This window comes from Crocodylus porosus, unplaced genomic scaffold (assembly GCF_001723895.1).
Source record: "Crocodylus porosus isolate Cpor-Errol unplaced genomic scaffold, CroPor_comp1, whole genome shotgun sequence".
Lineage (NCBI taxonomy): Eukaryota > Metazoa > Chordata > Crocodylia > Crocodylidae > Crocodylus > Crocodylus porosus.
Window position 1 is genome coordinate 88,654,481 of NW_017728947.1, and position 6,731 is coordinate 88,661,211.

Below are 6,731 nucleotides of genomic sequence, written 5' to 3' on the forward strand. Positions count from 1 at the left end.
GCGCCCAGCCCGCCCCATGGGCTCCGCTCGCAGGCGGCGGCTTCACTCCTGGCCCGGCTCCGCCGCCATGTTCTCCTTCCTCCACCGGCAGCGGCTACTGCTGCTGCGGCCTGGCTCCGCGGGCTCGCTGCGTTGCGGCCGGGCAGGCAGCCCGACCCGGATCCGGACCCGGTCCCCTCCCGTCCGGTCCGGTCCGGTCCGGTCCTGTCGGCGGGTGAGGGCGCGGCGCGGCCTGTCTGTCTCCGCCTCAGTCACTGCGCGGCCGCCATCTTGGTCTCACCTCTCACTACAGCGCGGGGTCTCCCAGGCAGCGGCGGCACGGGCCGGCGCCGCTTAAAGGGGCAGCGCACTCGCGGGCGGGTGATGTCGGCGTTGCGGCACGTGGTGGGGTAGCGCCTCGCCTCAGCTCCCAGCCGTGTACACGCAGCCCGCAATGCCAGTCCGGGGCAGCCCCACCTCGCGGCGCTTCCCCCTCTGCCGCAGGGCTGCCTTGCGTGGCCGCCTCTGGCACGCGGGGGCTTGGCCAGGTGGGATGGCATGGGGGGGCTCGGCCCAGGTGGCATCCAGCCACCCGCATTCCGGCCGCCTGGTGGGTCAGGGCTTTGAAGTCTGCTCTGGGAACGAAGCTGCCTGGGGTGAGAAAACACCTGGATTGTGTTTCCATAGCTTCCCTTGTGGGTCAGTAGCAAGCTCCTAGTGCCAGGAGCCGCAGCCGTGAGGAGTAGCTTGGGAATACCAAGAATCTGCCCCCGGAGTGACAGAGACAGGCCTACAGCTCGTCTGAGGGGAAGGAGCCAACCAGAGATAGCAAAACCATGAAACTGCCTGTGTAGGAGCAGAAATGGGTGCTGAGGTTGTGGTCAGGCCGTCCTGGCAGACACCCAGCTGACAAAGAAGTCTGTGCTCTAAGAAGCTTCTTTTTCCCCTTCCTTCCTTCTGCTTACATAGATCATGCTTAAGACCCAGCTTCAGATGTTGGGTTGCTTCTGTTTTGTCCAATGCAGATAAAAAGGATGCTTTTGCAGAAGGATTGCTTCATTAGGCTCATTCATGGCAAAGCAGTGCAAAAGTTACATGGCTTCTGGACTATACTGAGCAGACTGAGATGCGCCCCACCAGCTGCAGTAACAAACAGAAGCCGCTGCTGCTGCCAACATCACAGCATATGCTTGACAGATTTTTTCTTGAAGACTCCACCAAAATTAAAAAAGTAGGCAAGCACACTGGTGTCTTTGGGACTTTCCTATCCTTTTTCTGTATTTAGAGGTCCATTGCAAAACACACTTAATTCAGAGGATTAGATCTTTTATTTTTTTTGTTCAGTGGACACTGGCATTTGTTTATAAGAATAAATTTTGCTAAGCCTAGTGTGCTACAACCCCACCCTGGTATGGTCTCTCTCCAGATAACTCTTTTCTTTTCCCATTTTCGATGTTTTGCTATACCCCATTAAGAGAGATTGTGGCTAATCACAAACTCAATAACCAATTCTGAACCCCTCCACAGTTAGGTGTGTTCAAATGTGGGCATTTATTTGGGACCTACTTCTGGACCTCAGCAGTGCCCACATGACAACTGGCTGTGAAATATGCATTTATCTACCTAATGAAAATGAGAACATTTAACAAAGATAGTAAAATCATACCTTGCCACCAACACAAACTCTGAAGAGTGGGACTTCAGCCAGGGCATGGCTGAAATTGTATGCAACTGTTCCCTTGACTGCTGTATGCAATCATCTGGAAGTGTTGGTTTGTTCGTTGGTTGGTTTGGATTTGTTGTTTGTTTGTTTTTGATCAGCATAGGTTTGAGCCCCAGATGCAGGAAAGTCCTGTCTTCTGGCCACATGGTGTGTTTAAGTGGGAGATACTACTTTGTATGAATGGTCTTCCCTTGTTATACAAAATCAGCCAACCTAAGTGAAAGTTTTAAGGTCTCTTTTGTATGTTTGACACTCTAGTTGGGCATTCAAAAATATCTTGGCAGTCACTGCAAGCATAGCAAGGTGCATCTAAGAGCATATTAGGTAAGCAGGGGTGATCTCTAGCCATTCTTTTCCCTTTGCTCCAAGCAGCTTTCTACTAGCTGTGTCATGTTTGACTAAAACTACGTTTAGAGTTAGAAAGAAAGAAAGAAGAAAACAGTCCCATGGGCTTCAATCTGAAAAACACTGCTAAAACAAGGATGATTTAAGGCTTTAAAAAAGCCTTTGATCTTGTGTCCCATGATCTCAAAAAAATTGGCCAACTGTGGCCTCAGCTACATCACAGTCCGATGGCTGGGGAATTGGCTCCAAGGCCGGACTCAGAGAGTGGTAGTTGACAGAAGTGAATCATTATGGCGCTCTGTGACCAGTGGTGTCCCTGGTCATTCTTTGACCTGTTATCTTTAATGTCTTTATTAATGACATGGACACTGGTGTCAAAAGTGGACTGGCCAGGTTTGCCGATGACACTAAACTTTGGGGTAGAGCTGTTGGTGACAAAGGACCAACTCACAGGATCATCATAGAATTCTAGTTTATTAGATGGATGCAAAAGTCAGATCATAAACCTTGGAGCTGATCTCCCTCAAACACGCATATTCATGTGCACACACTCACAGTAGCTAGCTATGAACACTAAGCACCGATGTCAAGATATACCTATCCCCAAGTGCTGGATTCCACTGTTGATGACCAGCTGAGGCTTCTTTCAGTGCGATATTGCTTCAGAAGGGGTTCACCGGCTGGGCTTTCTGGCTGGGTAGGCAGGGTGCTGGTCAGGTCAAAGAGGGCACCATAGGGGGTCATTCTTCACTGCCTTTAATCCTTCTCTGGAAGACTTTGGTGACTCCCCAACTTTTGGGCTTACCGAATCCAGGGGTAATTGACCTTGTGGGATGTCCCCCTTGGTGGTTGCTGGATTGCAGCTGTCAGCCCCAGGGGTCACATCCACAGGTACATGCAGTCTTGGGAGTCCATTGATAAAGTCTGATTAATTCACTGCTGTGATTAGTTCAAACCAGGGCTTTTGTACCTTTAACAGTGAAGTTTCAGGGAGTTCCTGGCTCTGTATTAATCCTTTCCTCTCCTTAGTCTGTGGTTTGGTAGGTGTTAATTACTGCTTGTTAGCCTGTTATCCTGTCTAGCCACTGTGTTATGCAATCAAGAGTCATTCAGGGACCTGCTGCATACAAAGAAGCTGCAGTTTGATTCCTGCCCTTGCTCACGTTGTTACATGGTACAACTTACTTTTAAACTTAAAGTACATTTGTTACAAAGTTAAAAAGCATAGAATATAAAACATAAAAGGGTGAAATGCCATGAAACATACAACAAATAGGCCAAATACAATGGGGGAGGGGGGACATACTGATGCAGAATACTATTTTATACCCATAAAAGCATCTACAAACTATATTTTATTACATGTACACCTTATATTCTATAAAAATAATTAGAAGAAGAGGGAGGAAGGAAGGAAGAAAAAGTAGAAAACAGAAAGCATCCCCAAAATGGGCAAATACTGCAAAAGGGGCATTTTGCCATATGGAGGAGCTTCACACTGGAGTGGGGCGCGCAGGCAAAAAAAATGGTTTCTTGCTACAGAGCATCCACACTTGAGGATAGGCTGGTGATCCAGGCTGACCTGGATGGGCTAAGAAAGTGGGCAGATATAAACCTAATGACTTTCAATACCAATAAATGCAAGGTGCTTCACCTTGGGTGGGGACCCACAGCATGTATATAGGCTTGGTAGTGGTATGCTCGCTAGTAGTACAACTAGAAATGATTGACCACAAGATGAACATGAGTCACCAATGCAATGTCGCAACTGGTAAAGCAAACAAAACTCTGGCTTACATCCATAGATGCTTCTCAAGTAACTCTCAGGATGTCATTCTCTCATTGTACTTGGCCTTGGTGAAGCTGGAGTACTGCATCCAATTCTGGGCTCCACAATTCAAGAAGGATGTGGAGAAGCTTGAGAGAGACCAGAGAGCCACATGCATGATCAAAGGGCAAGAGAACAGGCCTTTTGAAAAGAGGCTGAGAGCTGTGGGACTCTTCAGCCTGGAGAAGTGCAGGCTCAGGGGTGATGTGATGGCAGCCTATAAGTGCATAAGGGGTGTTCATCAGGATCTGGGGGAATGCCTGCTCACTAGAGCGCCCCAAGGGATGAGAAGGACCAATGGTCACAAACTCCTCCAAGACCATTTTAGGCTGGACATAAGGAAAAACTTCTTTACTGTCCAAGCCCCTAAGGCCTGGAATAAACTCCCTCCAGAGGTGGTGCAAGCACCTACTCTAGACTCTTTTAAGAAATGTTTGGACGCTTATCTTGTTGGGATCCTTTGACCCTAGCTGACTTCCTGCCCCTGAGGCATGGGGCTGGACTTGATGATCTGAGGTCCTTTCCAGCACTGATGTCTATGAAATCTATTAAATTATTGACTATATACAAGCTGCAAGAGTCAGACTAACAGGATGCCTCTCCACTCCCAAAAAATACATACCTGGATCTGATGTTCAGGGATGTTCAGGTCCCTCTAGAGGAAAAGTGTATGCAAAGTAAAGTGTTCATTAAACATTAGAGAAAGATGGTGCATCAATGAAGAAACAGTCTGAGTTCCCTCCCTATTTCAGCTTCGAAGACCCTCAAGGAAGGACGGTCCTTGCCCTCTAATGTCTGGCTATCTGGTATAACCCCCCCCCCTCCCCCACCTCACATGGATTCACAGACATTAGGGCTGGACATGGGCAACTGCTTCCTCCCGAGTCAGGGCAGCGGGGGGACCTTGCCTCCCCAGCAGCCAGTCAGCAACTGGAGGAGGGAAGGAGTCTCCTTGTGGCCAATTGTGTCAAACGGCGGTGGGGTCCCCCTGCAGCTGATCACACTGACCTGGAAGTACCTGTGGCGCTTCTTCCAGTACCCCCACTCCCCAGCCGGTGCTCGCAGGGGGGCACCAGCACTCCTGCCTGCCCCCCCTGCCTGTCACCTAAGTGGGGAATGCTGGTTGTCAGGGGGTGCACTAGCACACTCAGGGGGTGCACATGCACCCTTGTGCACCCCCTACATGTCACCACTGGGGCTGGAAGGGACCTCGCAAGATCATCAGGACCAGCTTTCTGCCCAAGAGGCAGGAAGTCAGCTGGGATCAGATCATCTCAGCAAGATAAGCATCCAAGTGTTGAATCACGTCATCCCAATAGTCTCTAGCAGTCCAGAGGATTCTGTTGGTGGGAGAAACAAGGTGAGGAAAATTGACTGGACATCTTGTAAAAATTTAGAGGCCTGCCCTCCTTTCCTATTATTCCAATGGAAGGATACTAGAAGGACAAACAAACAATATACAGAACACCAAGACCTTAACATAGAAGCTGGGGACATGTGAGCTGGAACAATGACAAGACAAAACTAATTACACAGTAATAGGTAGGGTCTTACCCCCCTTGCCTCCCTCTGCCCTAAATTGCTATCCACATACCATCTTCAGGGGCATTCAGGCTGAGACTAGATAGTCCATTTTCCATGTTGCAATGATGTCTTCACTTGTTAAGGGTTTGCCATGTCTTGCTACATCTTCACATCACTGAAGAGCTCATCATGCATTTGGTCTTTTTGAAGGAGGCTAAACATTAAACACAAGAACTAATATACTTTACAAACCCCCAGCAATGCACAGCTAAACCAGAAATCATAGCAGGATGATGATGGATAGGAGAAATAAAACCTATTTCCTGAGATTGGAGTGCTGGACACTGTAGAGCTGGGGTAATATGGAAAATGCAGATTGAACATTTATATCAACACATACGTATTGTTTGCATAGTTATCTTAGTACTTAAGAATTCTAGTTAAGACCAGCATGCTAAGCACTGAATTAAAAGAAAGCACTGCTCCAGACAGCTTATCATCTTGATATATGACAAGGCATAACACAGGGGTGGGCAAAATGTGGCCCAGGGGCCGGATGTGGCCTTCCAGGCTAGTCTATCCGGCCTGCGGGGCCCCTAAAAAATTTAGAAAATTAAAATTTATCTCCCCTGGACTGCCCATCACGCAGCCCTTGATGGCTTGCCAAAACTCAGTAAGTGGCCCCCTGCCCAAAATAATTGCCTGCCCCTGAGATAACAGGAAACAATCCAATATTAGTCAGTGGGATAGGTATTGGTTTCAGTACAACAGGGACCTAAATATCAAATATTTTGAAAGCACCACAACAAAAAAGATTCGTAAGGGAAAGACATCATGGAAGAAACAACAAAGCTGCTTGTTTGAAAATGTAATAGGTGGGCATAGGGGTTGGCATCAGGGGACTAGTCAGAAGTGGGAGTCAATGTCTTATTTGTGAATGAAAAACAACATGTAGGGCCCTGAAGAATCTTGTAAGTGAAGATAAACTCAATAGCCTAGTAGGCAGCATTCTAGACACGTTTAAAAGGAAAAGGAGTGCAGAAGAGAGTTTGTTCTTCCTTAGAGACAATATTAGGACATACAAACATACATGGAAGAATAAAAAATGCAAGAGTCCTGGCTGGCTAATCCATGAGCTCTACTATGATATGCAATTTAAAAAGGAAAAGTGGAAACTTAGCATTCATAGATTGTTAGTTTTGCATGAGATGCAATGGTTAATGCATGCTGGTGTGTTGTTTGCCCTGCTGGCCACAGCATTGCACTGCCAGCTCCTGTCCGTGCAATGTTCGATCATTACCCCTAGGTCCCTTTCAGCTGTGGTGCAAGTCA